The sequence below is a fragment of the Tympanuchus pallidicinctus genome, unplaced genomic scaffold, assembly GCF_026119805.1.
Source record: "Tympanuchus pallidicinctus isolate F22 unplaced genomic scaffold, pur_lepc_1.0 scaffold10, whole genome shotgun sequence".
NCBI classification, from domain to species: domain Eukaryota; kingdom Metazoa; phylum Chordata; class Aves; order Galliformes; family Phasianidae; genus Tympanuchus; species Tympanuchus pallidicinctus.
The window spans coordinates 18,470,231-18,495,327 of NW_026294619.1; the positions used below are offsets into that span (position 1 = coordinate 18,470,231).

General features: G+C 36.8%; 1 protein-coding gene and 1 long non-coding RNA gene across 2 annotated transcripts in view; both read right to left on the bottom strand.

Moving 5' to 3' along the window:
• The window catches only part of ROBO2 (roundabout guidance receptor 2), an 872,799-nt gene that overhangs the window by 632,078 nt on the left and 215,624 nt on the right, over positions 1-25,097 (bottom strand). The window lies entirely within an intron of this gene.
• On the bottom strand, positions 10,745-22,548 carry LOC128072678 (uncharacterized). The gene is made up of 3 exons (XR_008202394.1): positions 22,495-22,548; positions 18,486-18,591; positions 10,745-15,516 (listed from the first exon to the last, which is right to left on the bottom strand). It is a non-coding gene; the product is annotated as an uncharacterized LOC128072678 (long non-coding RNA).

The following is a 25,097-nucleotide window of genomic DNA, read 5'->3' on the forward strand; positions in this document are numbered from 1 at the left end:
TCCTCCAGAAGCATTACTTCTAGCCTCTTTTGATAACTGCATCGGACATTAAGTCTTTTGCTTACAGTGAAAGGCATTGCTTAACTTACTTCATAATACTTTGATTTTATTTCTGATTAAGTCTTAATTGTAGGTATTAATATATTCCGTCTACCTTTAGTGCAGAAAGCCATGGATGCCGCAGCATTTTACTTCATTTGGTAGACGTAACAGAATGAAATTCATCTTCTCGTTAATGAGTGCACAAATACAGATCCCAAAGCAACCAGCCTTGGCATCTGAATTAAATTTATGAACAAACTAAAAATTGCTAGGGACTGTCTGTTGAAAAAATAACCATTCTACTTGCTCTTCTTTTCAGGCAAGAGTACCACACATTTTTTGCATGAATTGCTTTCAAAGATATACTCAATAAATGTTTGTTCCAAATAAATTCCCTTAGAAAGATTAAAGGCAGACCTTGCTAGGTTGCTGCAAAATTTAAACTAATATCAGCACCCATTTTTCAATCTTCTTATCATTGATCATGTTCTTAACTGCAGACAGAGAACAAAGGAAAATAAAACTGTTGCACATGATAAACTTCAACTAAAGTTTTTGAAAACTAGATTTCCTATCTGAAATGAATGCTTATAACTTACATTATAATATTTAAAGTACACTCATAGATTTGTTCCAAAAAATAAAGATTAGAAGTCAACAAAAGAATAAGCACTATGCTAGTCAAATGCAGATGATGTTTAACAGTAAATAATGAAAAAAATATTTAATCAGATGCAGGGAGCCTTTGCATTTAAAAGATTAATAGACAACAAAGACAGTTCAATGTAGATAAATGTATCATTATGATGACTTCATTGAGTTGATATCACACAGCTCTGTGTATCATAAAATATAAGAAATATAAAAGACCGAGGAAATCAAGATTTGTCTGTGTGCATCATCTATGATTAATAGTGAGCAGTAAGATGAAAGACAAACTGAAATACATTTGATGACGAGTCTTCTTCTGTGTCTCGATACTCTACAGGATGTTAGGAATGACTAAGTGCTTCTGAAATCCAAAGAGAAAACAATGAGGAAGTACCTCAAGGAGTCTAAGGAAAAATTAATTTTAGCAAAACATCTTAATCACTAGGGATTTGCTAGGACAAAGAAATGAATAAATGAACCAGGATCCTATAATGAGAATACATACAATGAATTCTGAAAATTAAACTTTGATGTTGCAGTTTAAACGTATCCAAGCCCTGTCTGGCTCATAAAAACAAAATTCAAAAATAGAAAGCCATGTTTTGGAAGTAGAAAATAATCCCCCAAGTTTTACAAATCATAACGTCTACAGAGTTATGTGTTAAAAAAAAATCTTAATAAAAACTCTGTGTGGGTACAAGAAGCCAGTCAGACTCCAACGTAGGTGTCTCAAACCTAAGCGTTTTATTTTTACCTTCATGTCATGTGTCTTCCTGTCATACACACATCACAGTCAGTTTCTCAGAAGCTAGAAAGTGTTTGAATTTGAATTCAGCTTTTCTATAAACACATAGTTTTTACTTTACAATCAATTGCTACTTTTTATTGCTGCTGAGTGAGAGGGATATCCTGGGAATAAGTGACAGGGATCTAGCTGTAGCATTCCTCAGTTATGGTAATCTTATCCATATCCACTAATTCTTGGAAAAGGTGGGAGATGGTTTAACATGTTAATATAAAATCTGTGTTGAAAAAATAAAGATGAATTTTCTGTAAAAAGTAGGAAAGCAGGTGTAATACTATCTAGAATTGTCAAATAATTGGCATAGGTAATGAAATAAATAAATTACAGAACATTAAACACATCTGAAATTTCAGGAAGAAATTGGGAGTTTTTTGGAAGTAGTAGAAATGATGTGCCTCAGGGCAACACAGCATGGAGAACCAGGATGTAATATCACAATTTTAGCGAGAAGAAAGCTAAACTTTATAAGGAAGATCTATCTCTTTATCTCTGCCAAGTCAATGGATGTGGAAAGAGAAGAATGGGTGAATAGACAGCTTGAGGATTTTAACATCAGAAATTATGTTGAGAATCAGTTTCCCAAGTACTCTGAATATTGCACTCATTTGTGTACTCAGAAGAAGAGTGGACAAAGATCCCAGAAGTATACTCAGGTATTTGCCATGTTCTGATAAGAACTATGAGTTCTAGCATAGAATTTCTCATGAACAACAAAGGTACACAGAATATTTGTAGTACGTGAGAAAAATGCCCTCAGCTTTGCTGGATCCAGTTTGAATGGCTCTAGCAGTTTTGATAAAGTAATCAGATAAGTTTCCTGCTATGGTTTCACCCCCTTAGGATGAAGAGGACAAAAACTGCAATTTTGGAAATGATGTATAAAAAAATCTGGCAATACTATAGGACCTGTAGCTGAAGAAATGGCACAGAGATACCTGTGGTAAGGAAGCAAGGAAGGTATTCCTTGCTGTAAAATAACAGGTTCCAGAGAAATAAGGGAAACTAACAGAACTGCCCTCCCAGCTAGGCATAAGGAATAACGTCATCTCTATCACGCTGCTGCTTCCTCCTCCTCCAGATTTTCTGAATCAAGGTACAGAAAAAACAAGAGGAATATTCTTTTAACTCAGTTTATTTGCACATGTGCTACCTCGGTCTTTAGTATCAAGTTTCAAAGTGTTTTCTTTATTACCTATGCAAGCCTTCAGTCCAAGCAGGTTCAGCAGAAAAGACACCTGTATTAGTTATGTGTATCTTTACATGACACATACCTGCTAAACTTAGGTTCTCAGTACACTGCTGTTAAGCATATCCAAAACATCTTCTAAGCTTTAGGCTGTCAAAAGCAATTACTATTTTCCTTATGACACAAACCAGAATAATGTAACAGTTTGCAATCAGAGCCAATTCTGAAACAGATCTTAGTAAATATCACACTTGCATCACTGCATGAATTTGTGAAATTTTAGTTTCCTAATTATTTAAGTATGCTTGCTTGAATTGCACAAAACAAACTTCCTGTGGCACATGATTCAAAAAACATTACTCCAGGCATTTAAGTCTGAGAAAATTAAACACAATTAAAAACTTGAAGAGAGATCATCTCCATTAGTGGTTTTCCACAGGGTGAACACAAGTGAGAAAATTTGATCTTGTTCTCACAGTAGACAATCACTATCAGATTCCAGCAGCAGTCAAATTCGTTTTTACTACAGTACACTGGTTTTAAAATCACAGACTCAGAGCAGAAAGCACCTCTGGAAGTCACCTATGATAAGCTGATCTGGGACATGACCAGCTGAGTTATGAATGCTCCCAAGGATGGAGAATCTACACACTCTATAGCCAATGTATGTCAGTATTAAACCCTATTCACAGTAAAAAAAAAAAATTATTTTCTAAAGTTTCACTTCTTTATTCTCTACCACCAGGTAGAGGCATATACGGAGCCACTATGCACAGTAACAGGAGAGGCATCAGATTCAAGTTAAATCAAGGAAAGATCCAATCAGATCCTATGAACAAATACTCCTAATGAGGGTAATCAGACACTGGGACTAGCGTCCAGAGTATCACAGAATAACAGAATGGCCAGAGTTGGAAGGGACCTCAGGGATCACGAATCTTCAACCCCCTGCGCCATGCAGGGCCACCAACCTCCCCATTTAATACTAGACCAGGCTGCCCATGGCCCCAGCCAATCTGGCTTTGAACACCTCTAGGGATGGGGCATCCACAACCTCTCTGGGCAGCCTGTTACAGCATAAGAGTACCTGTGGAACATTTGTTCACTCAAAAAATTAGTGGACAACACCTTAAACAAGATGTTTTGAGCAGAATTGAATGAGATCACCTCCAGAGGTCCTGTCCATTCTACTTTATTCTGTGGTTCCAGATCTACTTTAAGCTTGGAAAGTATGAATTCAGAATATATACCTCCTGATTTATCAAGTGCTCAAGTACCAATAAACATCCACTCTCTAGCCTTTTATTTGAATATGTGAAAAAACATAGTCTGCTATTTCTTATCATCATTTTAAGAGTCAAATTACACTATTTTGTAAGCATCTTGTCAGTCCAGATTTTTTTATTTTTCCCTCTACAGCTGCAGACTATTTTAAAGCCATGTGAACTACCAGCATAGTAAGCATTGTCTTCTTTTGTTTTATATTTTTTCCCATCTTTCTTTCTCTCTCTCTTCTCTTAAAAATTAATGACACCAACATTTTTTTTATTATAAGTTCCTGAAGTACATTGATTCTCTGGGTGGTCATTTCAGGCATGCAAAGAATTTTAACCAGACTGTTTTATCTTTCTTCCTATGTTCCTTGTTGTGTGCGATTGGGCTTCTCTTTTAAAGTAGTTTATCAGGCACAAAGCAGATAATTGTTCCAGTGAATTTGAAATGTCTGTATTTTGATGTTTTGACAATCTATTTTAATTTTACTGTCATACAAGTCTTGTATAATTACAAGATCTTTTCAAAGTAAGGATATTTATTTACTGATTATTTCACTCTTCTGTGCCACTGTCAATTTCTGTAAATTATTGTGGTGTTTATATTTCTGTTACTCATTTACATGCATTGCAAAATATCTGTGGGCAGACAAAACTTGGCAACTTTTCTGTGTAAACAATATCCTGCTTTTATTTCTACAAATTATTACTATTTCACAAAACTTCATGATGGTACAGAGATTTATTTTAGAGCTTAAATAGAATTTCCAAGAAATTCATTGACTAGAGTGTGACAACAAACCACTTTAGTCATGAAATCAGAATGTAAAATATTATGTTCTCTGCTCCTAAGAAAAAGTTAGAAGGGAATCTTGAGAAGCAGAACTCCATGGTAAGTGCAGACAAACATCAACACAGACCACTACTGTATGTAAATTCTCATTCATCATTTTACCACTTTGTGTTACTTAAACTATCAAATCCTGGCCACGAGAAAATGCTGCAATCTCTGCAGTTTCATGAAGAACATGGAAACTGTGGTTATGGAGGAACCTTCACTCCTGGAGCCAGTTTAAGTGAAAATGTTCTTATTTTGTACCAGCCATTAACTGGCAAACCTTTGCCCTTTGTTCTTGTTCAGCACGTGCAATGCAAACTGGACAGAACCATACTTGTGACTAATTCTAGTTCTGCAAGGTGCCAACAGCTTGGCAAAACAGACTACAGAACAGCTGACATTTACTCAACAAATGACATTAAATGTGGAGGATCCACAGGACACCCTTGTCTTCCTCTGCTGAGGCAAAGTCAGTGACATTTTAGTTTCTGTAAACCAACAATAAGCTTTTTAAAAACATTAATTAATTAGTAAGCAAAAATGCTTACTAAGCTTTCTCACTTTGAGGGTGACAGAGCACTGCAGCAGGCTGCCCAGAGAGGTTGTGGAGTCCCCTTCTCTTGAGGTATTCAAAACCTGCCCAGATGATTTCCTGTGCAACCATCTATAGGGAATTGCTCTAGCAGGAGGTTGGACTAGACGATCCACTGAAGTCCCTTCCAATCCCTATGATTCTGTGACTTTGATTTTATGATTTTGCCTTCTTTCCTAAGCAAACAAGGCACCTGAATCTTCACTACATAGCAAAGTCACCTATATACCTCAATTTGGTAGCCACATTTGAGAGTGGATTTGGAATTTTATCAAGCATTTTTATTGGATATGGAAATTAGTGGCTGAGAGGCAACAAGATTTCAGTCCTCAACTATTCTTTGTTGCTTTTTTGTGCTTTTTTTTTTTTTTTTTAAAAAAAAAGACACTTCACAGCAATGAAAAAATAATCATGACAGCATCTGTAGAGAGCAGGACAGTATTCATATTTCATAGGTATATGAGAATGCTGAATAATGTTTTTAACCTCTAATACCTACCACTCATGATAAGCAGTGTATGGCTAAAAATTTTATCTGAATCTTTTAGTCAGTCCTAAGTACAATATGCTGAGATATTCTCTGAAATATCTGATTCTGATTAATATGAATAAGGAATAAACAAAAATATATTATTCAGAACTTCACCACATTTAGAATAGAATATTCTCAACCTTATTCTCCTATTCAAATTTCCCAGAATGCGAATACGAGTAGAAGAGAAGGGACAATTTTGATGTTAGTGTGTATGGTAAATAATAGCACACATAATACAACTGACTTCGAGGTTCCTAAAACCTTTTAAAAGCAGCTTCAGATTGGGAATATTGCTATGCAGGAAGAACTAAAAATGATGGTGATACATTTACATCTTATTGCTTTACCTTCTCAGTTCCTTAATCCCATTTCTTCCTTATAGTAGGCCTACAGTATATCATCCAGTGTACTACAGTGTATTATTTCTTAACCTTCTATACAGCCATAATCAGTTTAGTAATATTGAGTCTGATCATTAAAACATAGACAGTTGAGTCTCAGAAAGTCAGAAGCTTATCTTTTAAAAATATCACATAATCAATGCTTATTTTGAAAACTAAAGGAAAGGAAAAAAACAAAACAAAACAAAAACTCCACAACAGAGCACACAGAAACCAAACCTCAAATTAAAACAAGAAAGCTGAAGTTTTACTGTTAAGCAGGTGATTAGGACACTGGGACTTCAGTGAAACCACTGAATATGTGCAGACTGGAATTCAAGTGGACAGTGAATGAAATTGATACACTTGAAAGAGTAATGTTCTGAAAACAACCAATTTGTTCTGAAAACTAATTTCCCAACTGTGTGTCTGTATGTGTCTTTGTGTATCAGAACAGTTTCAGGTAATTCTGAAGACCTGTACTGCAAAAAAGAAAATTAATGAAAATGTCTAACCATGATCTGCATCTGTACGGTTAAGCATGAGAACAGTGCACTGAAGTATCAATATGAATTTGTAAGTTTATATGAATAGAGGATAGAAGTAGAACATTGGATTACACTATTAATGTCTACTGAAGTACAAGGAACTACATCCCATGCACTCCGAGAGACACTCTTAGGTTACCTCATTTATTTATTCTTGCTAGTTCACAACGTCCCCCTTCCTGCTTGGCCGTCTAGGGACCTGTTCAGATTTTGCATTCAAGGATCAGTTCACAAAGCAATGAAATACCACTGCCTCTTGGGGGGAAACTGACATCTGTTAAATAGCACCCAACAACACTACACAACAGTTTACAGCATAAAACGTAGAACAATTATGAATTTAATTAGAATCAGAGTGGGATTTTAATGAGAAAGAATGCAATTACGCGTGATGAAAATTTAGTGATAGACTCCTTGAATCTCACCCTCAGCTCTCTTACTACATAAGTATTTGCAAGAATTTTACTGCAAATAAGGGATTATAATCCACCGCCAAAAAGACCTGGCCTCTCTCAGGAAATAACTATCTTCAGCTTTTCTGTGCTACTAACATGTTATGGAGTTTGGTAACAAGCTGCAAATTCAAAGATCAGGAGCTGAACAAGTATTTCACTTTATTTTTTAATTTGATCCTAAAAATACCTATTTACCACATTCAACCACCTAGTTAATAGGATACAATAGGCTACACGACATTAATAAAATGATGCGTGGGCTTGAACACAAAACAATGTATACCTTAGGCCTGGAATCTAAATAAAATGACATAAATCAAGAAGATATCCAAGTGTCTGTGTCAGTTACAGGTCTACAGAACTGAGTGGGTTATGCCCAAAATAATAATAATTGGCTGGAAGAGAGAGGGATACATTAATTGTTTTTTGTTTGTTTGTTTTTTATAGTGTATTAGGCATTATCCTGCTTAACTGCTTGTAAATAACTATCAACCTGTAATATTCTGACAACTATCTTTAAAGTTTATAACAGGGAAACTGTAGCATTGCCATATTGATAATTATGCTTTTTTTTTAAATTGCAAGTTGGCATTAAATCTAATTGGAAACACGAAGAATGAAACTATATGATTGTTTTTTGTGTGTGACTGAGACTATTGCATTAGGCGCTACATAGATCACAGAATCATAGAATGATTTGGGTTGGAAGGGACCTTTTAAATCATCTATTTCCAACCCCCCTGCTATAGACAGGTACGCCTCCCTCCAGACCAAGTTGCTCAAAGCTCCATCCAGCCTAGTCTTGAATGCTTGCAGGGAGGGGGCATCCACAACCTTACCGGGCAACATGTTCCAGTGTCTCACCACCCTCACAGTAAAGAATTACTTCCTAATATCTAGTCTAAATCTACCCTTTTCTAGTTTAATGCCATTTCCCCTCGTCCTGTCACTATATGCCCTTATAAAAAGTCTCTCCTCAGCTTTCCTGTAGGCCTCCTTCAGGTACTGAAGGGTGCTATAAGGTCCCCCAGGAGCCTTCTCTTCTCCATGTTGAAGAGCCTCAGCTCTCTCAGCCTGTCCTAGTAGTGGAGGTTCTCTAGCTCTCTGATCATCTTCATGGCCCTTCTCTGTACCTGCTCCAACAACCCCAAGTTCTTCTTGCGTTGAGGGCTCCAGAACTCATGCTGTACTCCAGGTGAAGTCTCAGGAGAGCAGAATAGAGCAGCGCATAAGCACATAAAAGAATCCATCATAATTTAATGGCATTTTATTACAGAAAGAAGGTCTCTATCTTAGCAGACACTAAATCTTGGGGAAGCCGCCTGCTTCAGACATGAATCACAGAATCATAAAATAGCTTGGGTTGGAAGGGACTTCAAGGATCAACAAGTTAAAACCCCCGTATCACAGGCAGGGTTGCCAACTGCTAGATCAAGTACTAGATCAGATTGTCCAAGGCCCCACCCAACCTGGCCTTAAACACTTCCACGGATGGGGCAACCACAAACTCTGGGCAACTTGTTCCAGCTCCTCACTACTCTTTCAGTAAAAAAACTTCCCTCTGACTTCTAATCTAAATCTCCCATCAGTTTTAAATCGTTCCCATTTGTTCTGTCACTATCTGCCCATGTAAAAAGTTGATTTTTCTCACGTTTATAAACTCACTTTAAATATTGAAAGGCCACAGTGAGGTCTCTCCACCTCATTGCAGAGACTGCCAAAAAAGCCTTTTTTTTTTTTATTCAAGGTGAACAAAAGGTACTTCAGCTGTTGGATCATCTTTGTGGCCCTCTTCTGAATCATCTCCAAAAGTTTCATATCTTTCCTGTACTGGGGGCCTCAGACTTGGAGGGCAGAATAGAGGGGAACAATCACCTCCCTCACCCTGCTGACCACCTCTCTTCTAATGGAATCCAGGATACCATTGGCCTTCTGGACTGCTAGCATGTACTGCTGGCTCATGTTAAGTTTTTAATCTATCAGGATACTTAAGACCTCCTCAGCAGGGCTACTCTCAATTTCGTCTCCCAGTTTGCATACATATCTGGATTACCTTGACACAATTGCAAAACCTTGCACTTTGTTTTGTTGAAGCTCATTATGTTCACAAGTGCCAACCTTTTGAGTTTACCAAGGTCCCTCTTCCTTGTGCTGTATCAACCACACCACTCAGCTTGTTCTCATCAGCAAATTTGCTAACTTTGCACTCAATCCCATCATCTGTGTCACTGATGAAGATGTTAAAGAGTACTGGACACAAGATGGATCCCTGGGGGACACTGCTCCTTACTGCTCTCTACCTAGATGCAAAGCCATGGACCACAAACCTCTCACTGCAATCTTTCAACCAATTCCTTATCCACTGCAGTCCACCCTTCAAATCCATATCTCTCCAGTTTAGAGATAAGGACATGGTAGGTGACCATATCAAAAGCCTTTTAGAAGTCCAGATAGATTACGTTAGTTGTCATGTCTTTGTCCACTGATGCCGTTGCTCCATAATATGCACCCTTAACTTTAAGTTCTACTTGTTATTTGTTAGAACAAAGTTCCCAGTAGAAGGAGGAGGCTAAATATAATACATTGAACTTGGATAAACTCTCAAAGCTTTTTTTTTTTTTTAATATTAAAACCAAATCTAAGTAACAGCTCTAGAAAGATTCTACAGCACTACAGCAGTCATTTTTGACTCGTTCATGATTTCTGAGGCTCAAACTTGGAATAACAATGTTTCCATGTAGAAAAAGTTCTCAGACTATATTGGAATAAATTTTCAAAAAATGGAAGGCAATTGCCTAAGCATTTCTTCAAGCTGCAGGAACTTCAGCCAATTGTGAAGGACAAATGGTTACGGTTCTTCCTCCTCCTTGGAAAAAAAGACAGACCAGCCAAAGGGCAAAGACAGGATTATTTTTAAGTGCTAAGCAACACTTTCCCCTCATATCCATGGTTTAATCTGTAGTACTCAAACACTTCATTGCAGACTTAAAATATCATTTTATAGCAGTGAAAATGGCTAAATGCAATTTAATGCACATTTGTTCAGAGTTGTCAAGGATTCTATGTTAAAATTCATACTGGGTATTTGGAAAAAATCATAAGCTGTAAAAAATGAACACAGACAACTGTTCATCACTATAATATTTGCCTGTCACTGAGCTAAAGTGAAATTTGCATAATGATAACCACAGTTTGCTCTATGATGTTAGGCTTTTCAGTTTCTCTTTCTCAAGCTGTAGGAAGATTTGCCTGGAATGAGGTTTCCCTGATTTTTTAAATTCATTCTGGATATGGTCAAGGGGGAAATTCAGTATTATTACCATCTCATACACAGCTGTTAGTTTGGTAGTTTATGTAAAAAAATGTTAAACAATAAAAAGACAATAAAGAATGTCAGCCCTTCATACTACTAGCTGTTTTGATCTTTATTGTGATAACAAAAGTATATACACAAGTATAGAATGCCTTTTCACATTTCAACAAATGGTTGCAGTGTTATTTCATCATGTTCCAGGAATCTGATTGTGTTTGACTGAGTACTCTGTAGTTAAGAAATTTTCTCTTTAGAATCATATCAAAAGAGATATATGTCCAACCAATCTGATGATAGGAGATATATATGTTTGATAAAAGGTAAATAATGTGCAAGGCAGTCTCTGTTAGCTCTTAGGTCAAGCTGGAACATTCAGTATGATTTTTGCTGTTTTGCTGCTCTACCTGCCAACATACATTTTGTTTCTATTTGACATATTTCCCAAAATAGTATCTCTTACTCTATCTGTGTATCCCTACATTGACCAGGCTTCCTCCTCCTTACTTAAGTGATAATGCATACTTCTAAGTTACAGAAAAGCATGACCCAATCCAGGGTAAGCAGAAATGTACCATGATATAAATAATTCTGACAATGTAGACTTTACATGCTGCTGTGGTTTTTCTTTATTTCTACTTTCTGATCACTGGTAGAGTTAAAAATACATCTTTACTGAGTCATTAGTACTAATTAGAACTAAGATCAACAAATGTAATATGGATAAAAGATACATGCTTTTGTTCTGAAAGGGAGAAACCATTCTAAAAAATTTAGCACCAAACTGCTTCCGGCAAAAGATGAATTAATGATAGGTTGGTCTGGCAAACCGCAGAAATTGTCTGTTTTAAGCTGTCCACATGGCTTCAGTTTTCATCTTGTCTGTGTATAGGCTGGGATGGATAAAATAAGATCATTCGCTCCCTTCAAATTACTCTTCAATTAATATAGGTGAGAAAGGAAAAGAGTGCAGCTTCTCTTAAGATTCATTCAAACTCTCATAGCACCTATACTGTTCATTTGAATTTCAGGGTATTAAATAGAATCCAGAAGAAAGATACAATGCCAATTGTCCCCTTGTCCTTTTCAGTGGTGGCTAGGTAGCTTCAGAACGCGTGTACCTAATTGCTATCTTCTGAGATTTTCAGAACAATTTTAGATACTCAGTAAACTCAGAAAATAGTGTTGGCTGATGTTTTCAGGCACGTATATACAAGCTTTCAGACATTTGAGGTTGAATCATCACTGATCTCAAAGGACCCTTTTTTGGAGAGAGCACAGGAAAGGCAGTCAACCTTAAAACTAAGAGAGCAAGGGATAATTATTTTCCATGCTACTCTCAGGGATACATTCTGGAAACAACCAAAAGACTGTGACAGTGAGTTGAGAGTGATGAAAAGGAGGGATAAAGTGTCTTACACTGAAAGTATCTACAGTGATTACAAATGTGTAAAATAAATTTTTAATGGGGAGGAAAAAAAATAAAATGAACCACATACTGTATGTTGGCAAGCTCTCTAAAGTCACTGGCTTCTGAACATTCAATCACTGTACTCATTTTTAATACCAGATACAACTCATCTAAAAAGAAAGACTAAGAAAAATAACAACCAACCAAACAAAGGATTTTGGAACCAAGACACCTTCCAAGTGTGAGAATTGAAACTAATAAAACTGAACACTTAAATTAAGCTTTTTGCATTAAAGCCTCTGTCAGTGCTTTTGAATGTAAAGTGAAATTAAAACCAGAAGATTTGTTATGGGTCAGCAAGAAGGAAGGAAAAGAGGTGGGAGTAGGGCTAAGTGCCAAGAACATATTTAAATGCATGATCCTCTTTCTAAGAACACGGGTTATTAAAAGAGAAAGAAAGGCATGGATTAAACAACATAACGTTCTTAGAGGGAATCCTACAAACAAAGGTAATTATATATTTGATTTAGTTCTCCAAGCTGCAATTTTAGTGGTTTTATTATTCGAAAGCACAATACATCATCAGATATTTTCTTCATTATAGTAATTTAATGTCTCCAAATTACAGACTACAAATCAGAACTGGGGATTTGGCCTAAGTAGAAGAATGGTAACTGCAGGAAATGTTGTGATGGATGTCAAGTGTTACAGGGTTCACATTGCTGAACCAGACAGCACAAAGAGAGATGTTGTTACAGTCCTAAAACTTTAATCTGTCCACCTCCTACTGTTTGGAAGCGAACAATCCTTTAAATTTTATCATAATAATAAGAAGGAAGGAATTTTTTTTCTCTTTTGGTTTCTTCTCTTTCTACCCCTCTTTTTTTTTTTTTTTTTTTTTTTTAATCTAATTGTAACAGAGCCCTAGTGCCAGCTCAATGGTAGGTTACTGGCTTGTTTTAGAGGAGCTGGTCAAAAGTTCAATAAGGACCTGGTGGGATGATTTAATAAACTGAGCTTAGGTCTCCAGTTACCTTTTGGACTCAAAACAAACTCAAGAATGTGTAAGATAAAAACCACTCTTCTTGATGTAATAGAAGGCATGGAAAAGCTTCTTTAAGGAAAGAGTCAAATCTTGCATACTTTGCTTTGCAAGTTGATGGAGCTATTCAGTGAGAAACTAACTCCAAATGTTTTCCTGCACTAACAAGAAAATTCCTCAATTTTATTGGAAATTCAAGCAGATGTTAAGGCCCAGAAGTTGCAGGATGAAAAGTAAAACCGAAGAAAAAACATCCTTTCTAATGCAGAATTTAAACATTTCTAATTTCTAATATTCACTGCCATTTATTAGGAATTACTTAACATGTCCCCCTAATCTTGAAGTTAGTGTTTAGCAGCAGGCTGATTCAGATGCACAAACCATGCATTACCAAAATGGAAATGCAGCCACATAAGAGAGCAAAAAAGCCAGGAGAAACTGGCAGAGTAAGTTTTCTTTTGTTGAGAGGCAAGGACAGATACATGAGCTCCTGCACACTCACACAATACAAGACCTTCAGTGAAAAGGTAATGAACTAGAGTGATTTCTCTCTTATGCGAGAGAAATGTCTCACACAGAAATAATAAATAAGCAGAAATACATAAGACAAAATGTCTGCCCAAAAATATACTGTGGTGTATGATGACAAAGGAAAAATAAGCTATGTAGGAAAGAGAATTTTGCCCTGGCCAGAAGCAGGTGGATGTAATTACTGATCAGGAGATATCCTCAAAATCATATGGATTTAGGTGTTGTACTTCCCTTGTCCCTCTAGCATATAAAGTGGGTACAAATCTAAAAGATTGCCGGACTAAATGAAAAACAAAATTATTCCACGCTGTTCCTCCCAGCATTCCCTTTATTTCTTTTTTACTTCAGCAAAGGGACAGTTCAACAAAGAAGGTGTTGAATGAAAAACCTGAAAACTGCTCTGGGAATAGGAAGCATGTCAATTCTTACATTCTGGGTAGAGACAAACAGCTTGAGTCCCTTCTGCTTGCTGCAGTTGGGATGTCATACTGGGCACTAATGACTGCTTTGCTGTGCAAGAGAACGTTTCTGGAATCCAGCATTTCACCTACAGCACTACAGAAGTCTGGGCTGTGCCCTCAAAATATATCACCAGTGCAAGTACTACATTTGAAGTACTCCCTGTGAAACAAAATTGAAAGATAAATAATTATACCTATAACTTTTCAACAGTTAAGATTTCATCATATAATTTGTTCTCTCAATGTTGGCATGAAAAGGCCTGGACAGACATCAATATGCTGCCAGTGGGAGGTTGAGAAAAAGATCAGAGAGAGGTCTAGAGACTCAATGGCACACCAGACTGGTGTGGATGAGAAGTATAAAATTCTGGAGTAGCTGCTCACAGTGGGGGTGTACTGAGCGCAGGTGCCCAGTTGGTGTCAGGGCACTGTGAGGTTGCAGCGTGAGGCAAAGCCAAGCTGCACCTTGTTGGACAAAATGCATCCCAGCAGCTTGCCTTGGGACAGCCTGGAGAGGACAGAAAGTGTTGCACAAAACAGGAAAGGAACAACAGAAGGAACAAGGTAATAACTAGTAGGTGCAAGGAGGCTCCCTCCTGAAGGGACTGCAGCCTCTGAAGGTACAGGCCAGAGCAGGTACTTGTCTGTAAGGACCACTGCCCGTCGATAAGACCATGTTGAAAAAGAGTGAAAACTGAACAGCAGAGAAAAATCACTACACCCAGACTTCATTTGTTGCATGTAGCCTCCCTAGTGGGATGGAAAACAAAAAAAACCATGGCAGTAGCAGTGTGAGAGGAGAGGTGCTTGGAGGCAACTAATGGAGACAACTCAACAGCTGTAGCCCCTACAGGAGAAGAAAGCAGCAATATATTTAATAGCAAGGTAGTTTTTTCAAAGCACTGCAGTAAGTCTTTGCTTTAACCTATTAAGTCAGTGTCATTAATTTCTACAATCCTCTTATATTATGCCAAATGGTAATCCCAACTAGATTCTTTATCCTGTTGCTGTCATTGCAAGAAATTGCAGTTGAATAAAGCGGCTTTTTCATTACAGTCAAGCATTTCATTTGGTTTCATGCTGGTGGAAAAGTTAAAACTCCCATGTTTTTTATATCTATCTGGCCACTAAAATGACTGCCTCAGATTCAGCATTTCAAGACTGCACAGTGGAAATAAAGCGGACAAAAATAAAGACAAGGAGTGAGTACTATTCAAACTATGAACAGCTTAAAAAGTCAGTAAATATTGGGAAAAACCATAAAAGTAACTCAAAACCTAGCTTGAAATTCAGTAAGTTTTGGGAATGAGTATTGAGAAAGAAGAGTCATGGGTAAGTGTGAGCAGAACAAAGCAATCAAAGTAATAACAGCTGATTTTCATCTTAGGGGGTGGGAATCACTGATGTGTCTTTCAGGTTCCTTGCTGGAGACTACAAACTCCCAAGGCAGGCAGATCCCTGGCAAGAAAAAAAAAAAAAAATCTTCAAATCTCCTTCTTGTACCTCTGGGTAGAAACTCTGGGTAAACACATTCTTTTTTTTAAAAAAAAAAAGCTGTTTTTTTTTTTTCAATGAAAATAAGAACTGCCAACAGCCATTTTAAGAATATCTGTCACGTTCTGACAGATCAAGCTATGCAGAAAAATATTATGATCTACTCAAATGTCTACTGAAATTTCTGACCTCATTACAGAGAGCATACTAATTCACCAATCACTCTGAAGATTTTCTGTTTTGAATATGCAGTCTTTTGACTTTGGTATACTTTTGAGCTACGCAAGCTGTAGTGATATTTTTCTGCCCTTCTTAGGAGAACAAATATTCTTATTACACATCATTTCTTGGCATAAGATGGAATCACTTTCATAAAGTAATTCAATAAAGATGCCTTCAGTTACAAAACCGAGCCCCAGAGTGCTCAGAACAAAGAAGGTAAATAATGAGGATTGAAACATTATGATGATCAGTAGTCGATTTCACATATATTATTCACAAACAGGAGGGATTAACAAACACTCTTGTCTGTACACATGTATGGGAAATGAAAGAATGCCAGACAGATTCTAGAAACACAGAGACTTCTTCATACTTCGTTGTCCTAGATGATTTTGGATACTTCTGCAGGTAGCCGACTATCAATAGCCTCAACTGCTGGAAGTGAAGATCATTTTTGGGTTGTAACTTATGAAAGGAATGCCTTTGATCAAATTAGGCTTAAGGAAGTACAAAAAAAAGAAGCAAAAATGAACCTTTCATTTCTACTTTCTAGGCCACAGTCCTTTCAGTCTTGATCTTCATCAGATATCAAAGGCCTCTGGATCTCTCTGTATTTAGTATAATGCAAATGACTGCAGCCAAGGAAACAGCAAAACAAAAAGTGAAGACTGGACAGTAACGTGATGAAATATCTGTCTTAAATCAGAGTTTTATGGTCTAATATTCCACTAATGGACAGGGTCTAGAGGAGAGCCACAAAGATATCGGAGGGCTGAAGCACCTCTGCTATGAAGGAGTTCAACTTATTCAGCCTGAAGAAGAGAAAGCACTGGGGAGACCTCATTTCAGCCTTCTAGTATTTAAGGTAGCTAATAAACAGGATGGAGACCAATTTTTTATATGATCTGATAGTGGCAGAACAAGGGGAATAGTTTTAAACTAAAAGAGGGAAGATTTAGATTAGATATTAGGAGGACATTTTTTACTCAGAGGGAGGTGAGGCACTGGCACAGGCTGCCCAATGAAGTTGTGTATGCCCCATCTCCGGAAGAATTCAAGGCCAGGTCAGTTAGGGCCCTGGATTTCGATTAACTTTAAGGTCCCTTCTAACCTAAGCCATTCTATGATACTACGATTCTTTGATTCTGTGATTGCACAGAACAGTCCTTTCATTTGCCGTGTTGCCTTATTTGAGAAAGGGGAGATAGAAATACCAATCCCTCAGCACTAAGCCTGCTATACTCTATGTAGCAGAATCAAAATTTTCAAGATCAAAAGAGGAGAAAGGAATGGTTGACTCTAACCAATTACACCATACAGCTGGAGGAGAATGCTAGACTTCCTGTAGACTGTGTAGGAAGTTACTTTTAAAGCTATTTCAGGAATGTCCAAGCTCATAAGAGTAAAACTAATTTCAGCTGCAGCTTCAGCACAGTAAAGTATATATTTGAGTCAGATCTGAATTGTCCAACACAAAAGTGAGAAGATCTATATCCCAACACTAATCTCATGAGCTATGAAGTCTAAGAGCTCAATCATTTTGACACAGCAGTGAAAATAATAATCAGACCAGCTCAGATTACAGTCTATCAAGTTTTCTAAACCAAGAAACTGCATACGTCCTACATTGCTAATCACATCTACTCTTATTAATCCTAAAATCCTGTAGGCATAGAAGGCAGTGGCATATGAAGTTTTAAAATCCCCTCAAACATTGAGTCTTATCTGAGAAAGCAACACTGAAAAAGCCAAGGAATTATAACTCATAATATAATAATTTTACAATCAATCGTTCATCATGTATAAAAATCACATTGGGGGTTTCCATGTTTTTAATTTTTAAAAATAGTGAATTAGAAAAGTTATGGAACTTTGAAGTAAATGTCCTATTTTGAGAAGTTTTCTTATTATTTCTTGGAAAACTGGAAAGGAATTCAACCAAGATTACACAGATATATGTCCTAGAACCTCTCTATTCTACATTTTCACTTAAAATGGCAAGACTTGTGGATATGTGGATAAGTGAAATCAATAGGGTTGAATTCAATAAGTGTGAATGCACCAAATATTGTTCTCATGAAAGAAAAAATTAATGTGCTTCAGCCAGGACATACTGATAGGAGTGTTTTGGGGAAGATACATAAGTGGTTATTCCATTGATGAGACCTCAACTAGAGAGCTGTGTTTAGTTTTCAGCAATACCCTATGCAAACTGGAGATAGTCCCAAGAACAGCAATAAAAATGATACAATGTTTAGAAAATATGACACAAATAGTCTGAATGATTAGTTTTGTTTTGTCTAGGAAACAGTATTTAGAGGGAAAACATTACAGTCCTGAAACAACTAAAATTAATTTTCATATTTACAAGGAAATTGGGAAGCAATTCATTTTAACTACAAGAAAGGGAAAAAAAGTCTTTAGCTGTAAAAGATGTGTTGTGTGAAGTGCCATCAAGGAAAGGTGTTAAGGGAGGAATGAGAATCTTTGAAGATTTTGGGAGCAAAAGTCAGTGGAGATATCAGCATACTAGATAAGAACACTGCCACTGACTGGTCTCACTGATTGTTGGATCACTGACCATTTAACTATTGTTTGTTCATAACATATCATTGCTTTTCTTGGATTCTATAATGAATAACTTTTTTTTTCCCCTCAATTCTTTTGGATGGAGGGATAAAGGATGATCTGATTACTAGGAACCAGTATACCTGAAAGCTAGCTTCTGAGTCTACGTTGTGTTCAGAGAGGCTGGAGCTTCTGCATCAGGAGCATCTTCTGGCATTTTCATTGTCCAGATCCAAGCCTCGTTACACACTAGAAATGCAAAGTTGTTGTGTATTGCTTATAGCTGTAAGGAAGGCCAAAATTCAGCTCCAACAACACTGACTGTGAATTGAGATGAGAAACTGTGTTGTTCACAAGGGTCTGACTGGCAAGACCATCTTCCTGCCTCTCCAGAATTTTCTGTTTCTTTTTGGGGGAAATTCATTGAAGACCTCCTGGAAGTCTTTAAATATAAAAAAAAACTGAAAGTAGGAAAAAAAAATTTAAAGCAGCATATGCTAGAACTCAGGTGTGATTTGCTTTCTTTAGAAATACAAAAATGTTGTTGGCACATGCATACGCAAATCATAAGCGAATTTCTATTAATATCTAAATGCTCTGCAAAAGTACAGTGGTTCCAGTAAATGTCAAAACACATCTGCTCTATTTAAAAATTAACCACATAATTAAAGTTATATTACTGGTTAATTTCTGAAATGCTTAATTATAGAGCTATCTTTCCTGCTTCCAGAGAGGAATTAGAAATATTGTGGTTTTGTGCTTAAATCTTCATCTTCCAGGAACTTCAAAGTTTTAAAAAGAACATATTTTAAGTTAGTTAGAAGATATAAATATAATAGCTTTAATTATTGTAATATAAAACCAATGAACTTTGTGTCATGACAGATTTTGTTCAGTGTTGTCAAGTGTCTTGAAACAGACTCTTTCTTCCCCCACTTTTTAAGGGAGTTGACACGAATGGAAAGCTGCCACTTGTGACAGCAGCAAATCTGGCCCAGAGCATTTTCTTTAGAATAGTGTTGCATTTGGTTTCATCCTCCTCCACATAACGTGTCTCTCTAGCTCTGGCACCAGCTGACTCTAACAAGCAACTTTTAAGCTAGAAGTGATTAACACAACCAGCCTAACCTATCTTTAGCCTTATTGCCTGCTCTTAAACACTGCAGATTTCTTACATGAGGTTTCAGTTAGTTATAGCTGCCTGTAGTTTAATTTGAGCAATTCTCAATCTATAACAACTGAAGCCAGAAGCATTAGAGGCGAGCACTTAAGGGGGATTCTACAAGCTTTGCTTTATGATTTCCCATAAACTTTTCTCTAATCTCCAATCCACAACATAGTTTTTTTTTTTCTAGGGACTTGCGTATCAGCAAATGCTGGATGACGGTTCCATGGACTCATAGCAACCTTAATCCAAGTAAATCAAGACCTTTTTGAGACAACTAGGTATTCCAGTAAAATTTTACTTGGCTATCTGCACAAATGCGTTCAAACGGTTAATTGCCTAATTCAGCGCACATAGTAAACAGACATTACTTGCAACTGACAGCAACCAGGTAGACCAAACATTTCTCATTCAAACCAGATATAGAGCATGAAACTGAAATGAAGAAATAAACGTCTGAGAAGAAATGGCGCAGGGAAAAAATGTTTTTTAATTATGTGGTGTCCACTTTCCATAGCAGATTGTTCTCCTAATTCACCCCAGCTCAATCAACCTGCCAGTTAGTTTTGGAAACAAATCAGCAGCTGCACACCCAGAACTGCTCTTATCTGTTGTACAGGTGCACTTGTTTGCATATTTTCGTTATCTAGTGGTTGACTCTTGTGTCAAAGCATGTGCACTGGAGGAATAGAAAAAACTCATTTCACAGAAAAAAAATTGTTGTCAAGAGTGATTGCAATTTCAGGTCAAAGGAACATAGGCTGTCTTAAACTATTCATCATAAACTTTGTGAATAACGATCAAATATTAGTGACAAGTTCCCAAAAATACCTGACACAGTTATGCAGTTGGCACTACACTGGCTGTAATGCTGTAATTTTGAGGCACAGTGAAATGAGAAAAGATAGAAGTTATAGCTATGTTTGGAGGGGAAGGTACCAGCACTGTTGAGCATCACCAAAATGTACAGAGACACTGAAACATACACATTAGTACGGACGACTGCTAAAGCAGTAACCATAACAAAGCCCTGAGTAAATTAACAAGCTCATTGCTGGCTAGATAGAACAGAAAAAAATTACTGTAAATACTACAGAAACAAACCCTACCCGAAAGTGCAGCTGAATTTTCACTAAATTAAATATTTCTCATTACGCAGAACCTGAGGTGAACACAGTACAACATTAGCTCTACCAACAGAAACATTTCAGCAAGTGTTTAAGTTCAAGCTGGCAGTTGTACAGGGCCTGCTCCAAAAATTACATCTCTAATTTTATTATGTTGGCCCACGATGTCAGAGGTGGATGTTGGTGCTATGGCAATAAAGGCTGAAACTTCTCATCAATATCCTGTTACATTTTGTTGCTGTGTGACAGATGGAAGCAGAGGAGCAGTCTGACAAAATAGTGTCTGACCCATGTCAGAAAATGGAGGTGTATGAAGCAAAGAGATGAAATTCAGTTCTTCCATGAGAAAAAATGGTGCCCATTGCTGAATGCTTATGGAGACGAAACAGTGGATGTAAGCACAGTGAGATGGTGGGTGATGTGTTTCAGCAGTGGTGACAATGACATGGAAGACAAACCACATTCTGGATGGCCGTGCGGATTTTTACAAGCATGGCATGCAGGCTTTCATTAATCAACTACATTGTAGAACGGTATTCTGTAGCCGAGAATTTTCTCTATCAAATAGAATTATTGTGCTCTACCTGTTGTGATTTCCATGGAAATAAATAGGAGGCATTTCTTTCAGAGCATTTTATGCACTACAGATGTAAATCTCAAATATCTTCAGAGAAGAAAGGAAAGGGATGATTAATTTGTACATAGTCCTACCTAGAAACCACATTTCTTACCTCAAGATTACTGACTTAAATGCTGTTTAAGAACAGTATGTAATACACGTGGTATTTAGGGACATGGTTCAGTGGGCGACATTGATGGAAGGCAGACAGTTGGACTAGATGATCTTAGAAATCTTTTCCAGCCTTAATGATACTATGACTCTATGATCTACTAAGATACAGCTGGAAAACAAACATTCATTTTGTCATATTAGAAGTGAGTAACATGTTTTGCCAGTGTTCTTGGGAGGATGTTTCATTTTAGCCTATAATACAGATAGTTTAAAGAAATTTACTCTCCTTTATTTGTTCTAGTTATGTTTTGAAATACATAATTATTTTCATTCCAATAAAATTGTAAGCACTTAAAGAACAGAAATGAACATTTTTGAAAATGATTACATTTCTCGTATTCTTATTAAAATCAATGATAGAATATTCCTTGGATTATGTTTATATTCCTTGGATAATATCTTATTTCAAGGATTATGTTTCATTTTTCATCGTTTTCTAAAGCATAAAATTAAATGTTCATAGATTGATATTCATTAATAAGTTTCACAGAAGTTGTTAATTTAACTCAGATAAACATCAGTTTACAAGAAAATCTGTTACATTTTCAAGTTCAAAATAAATCAATCTTCCAACAGAAGATTTATTTCAGCACTCTTATATCTAGGTCTACCTTTTGAGAAATTAATTCAGCATTCTGCCAGAGCAAATGCAGTCTGTGGTGGCTAGAATGACTGCACACTCCAACCAACAGAAGTGCTTGTTAACATGCCCTTGCTCCTGGATTTAATCACCTCATGTTTTGCCAAGAAATTCTCCATGTGCCTGTTGCCTGGCCACATCTTATGGTCTACAGATTAAGAACTCTCTTATTAGTAGCACTCTACTTAAAAAAAGCAGACTGTTATTGCTCTATGTGAGACCTTCTCCTGTTTCTGAAAGAGGTGCCCAGAGGATGAAAAGAATAAGCCATGTATTGAAAATATAAAAATGAGTATAGCAAATAAGAACGTAGATTGATAAACACACTGTATAATCAAAGAATATTAGGATGTTACAATCACAAAACAAACAAGAGAGTTAGGCAAAGCAGACTATGATAAGAAACAAAAATAAACAGAAGGCTTACCTCTATCCTGGGCTCACTCACAAAACACCAGCAGAGGCAATCTCCAGAAGAGAAGCTTCCCTGCTGGTAGCCAGCTCTTAAATAGGTTTAGGAGAGGTGCAGCCAGGCTCCACCCCTTCCAGCAGCACAGGTGAATTGCCTTCACCTGTGCTCCTGTGGCTGACTCATGGCTCGCCTCAGGTGATCAATCAGAGGTTCAGGCCGTGACTCAACAGTTCCCATACACACACATTTCTAAAACAACAAACAAGAATCAAAATGATATGCAACAGGAAATTGAAGGTAAAATGAAGGAAAAGAAGGGCAGGAGAACAATGTTGGGTGTATTTTTCAATTATTTGAAATTATCCAATCAGCTTACATCGTAAAAAACTGAAATATTGGAAAGATATAATCCTTCATCTAGATGGGGACTTCTGCCATAGAATCAGGATATTTAAGTTTATACAGCATAAAAGAGAATGAGGTCAGCTTGTCATGTTTAGTAGCAGTCTGTCTTGTAGGTAGACTGCAATTTGGAAGAAGCTACTCTGGACCTACTTTAGTTTGAGACTCAATTCACTTGTTTCTAACACAAGAACCAAGCTGTTTTATTTCACTTCTAATCCAAACCACAGAACTGTTCAGCCAATATAAAAAGAGCTAGAAAAAGTCTGATTCATATTCATTTTTTTTTCCATACCTATCAATGTGGTTATAAAATATTCACATGCGCATACACACATGTACGTATATCTACTGTTTATACACAGACATATGGTATATGTGCCTGTGCAGCTGTGCACACATACACACATCTCTCAGGAATACTGTATGTGTTTGACAATGGCTGTGCAATTTGGCTTTTCAGATTTTTAGTTAAAGCTATTTCTAACCTATTTAGAATTATACTTGGGATTTAGATAAAAAAAAAAAAGAATTATTATTAAGTGAACATCTGGGAACTTTTCATTGTATTTTCATTACCTTTTTCCTTCTACTATTTGTCTAACTTGTATTTCTGCTTAATATGAAATTAAATATTTGCCTAAATATGAAACAAACAAACAAAAAAATTGAGATTAGTCTTGCACATTTCCTTCTTCACAAGCACAGAGTTACTTGCTGAAAACCACTAGTATTAAAGGAATTCCATATGAGACCAAAACTGGAGATGAGATACAGTTAAAATCTATTGTGGTTGACAGATGAAACTTGGATTCAGGAGGAAAAATATTGTTTGGCAGTCCATTGGTGGGAAGGAAGGTGCAAAAATGAGTAGTGAAATTGTTCCCTTCTATTTGTTCAGTTTATATAGTGCTGAATTTTCAGACCAGAAACCACAGAGAAAAAGAATGCTTTTACTGCATATATCATTTAACTGTAGACAAGATGAAGTGAATGCAGCAATTTAGACTTTTTTTGGTAATAGGACAAAGTGCTATTTAAACAAAGCCAATATGCTGAAGACGGTTTCCACCCTTTCAGATTCCCCAACCAACCCCACAGATTTTACCCGCTCGCACATTGGGATAAACTTAAGAAAGAACATAAGTACCGATCTAGTTAAAATCTCATATCTTCTTTGTAAACAGATTTGTTTTAACAAAGGCTTCCTTCAATAACATAAGCAGTGATAAAATAATGGAGTTGACAGTGTTGATTTGGTTCAATATCTGGGACAAGTATCCCCTTACATGTAGCTGGTAAGCCTTCTGAAGTTAGCTATTACATTATTAATATAAACACTCATAAAATGCAATGTTCCATTTATTACCTGTGCCAGCATGCAGTCCCCCTTTACATTTCAAACTGGTGAGCTAGCTTCAAGTACTCTTCAATAATACTTAAGTGCAAGGGATTTAGCTTGTTTTACTTAGAATGTTGGAGTCTTTTACGTGACTTCCCATCCTCAACTGCATAGATGGACTGAAAATGCTTCCATATGGCTTGGAGAATAAGCTGTTATCTTTGTACTTTTCAATATGCTGTTTGAGAATATCTTGTTTTAAAGTTGTGGTTTCTATGGAAGTTTTTAAAAGAAAACTGCAGCATAGAAAGGCTCTCATTTTCTGCAGCTACATCCCTCTTTGCAATGCTGAGGATGTAGCCATAAAACTGATACTTAACACAGCGTGAGAAAGGGCAATTTTCTTCTAAAGTTTCTACCTAGCTATTGCTTTCTAATACAGACCTAGAGAACTTCTCCAAACATTAAGAAAGATAACATATGGTACACCAAGCATGGTTTCAATTAGGGCTTTGTGAATCTTTCTAGCTACTAACTAACAGGAACAAAATAATTCACTTTGGGGAAGATTTAGTAGTTGGGCCACCCTATAGAGGGTCTACTCCCAGACTTCTGGCAGAAGAAATTTCTAAATTTCCCTTCTTGCAGCTTCATTCCTGGGAGCAAGGGCAAGTATATAAGGCCAACAAGATCATCAGTAACTTCCTTCCTTGCAATAACATTGATGAATCATCATCCAAGAATTTTGGTGGATTTCTTAGAGGGATTTTTATGATGGGGAATCACTAGCAGCAGAAGCAGCCACGAGTGCATCTGTTCTCTTCCTTTGTTCTGCTTGACTCCATGCTTGCCACATGACATGTTTTAGAAAGAG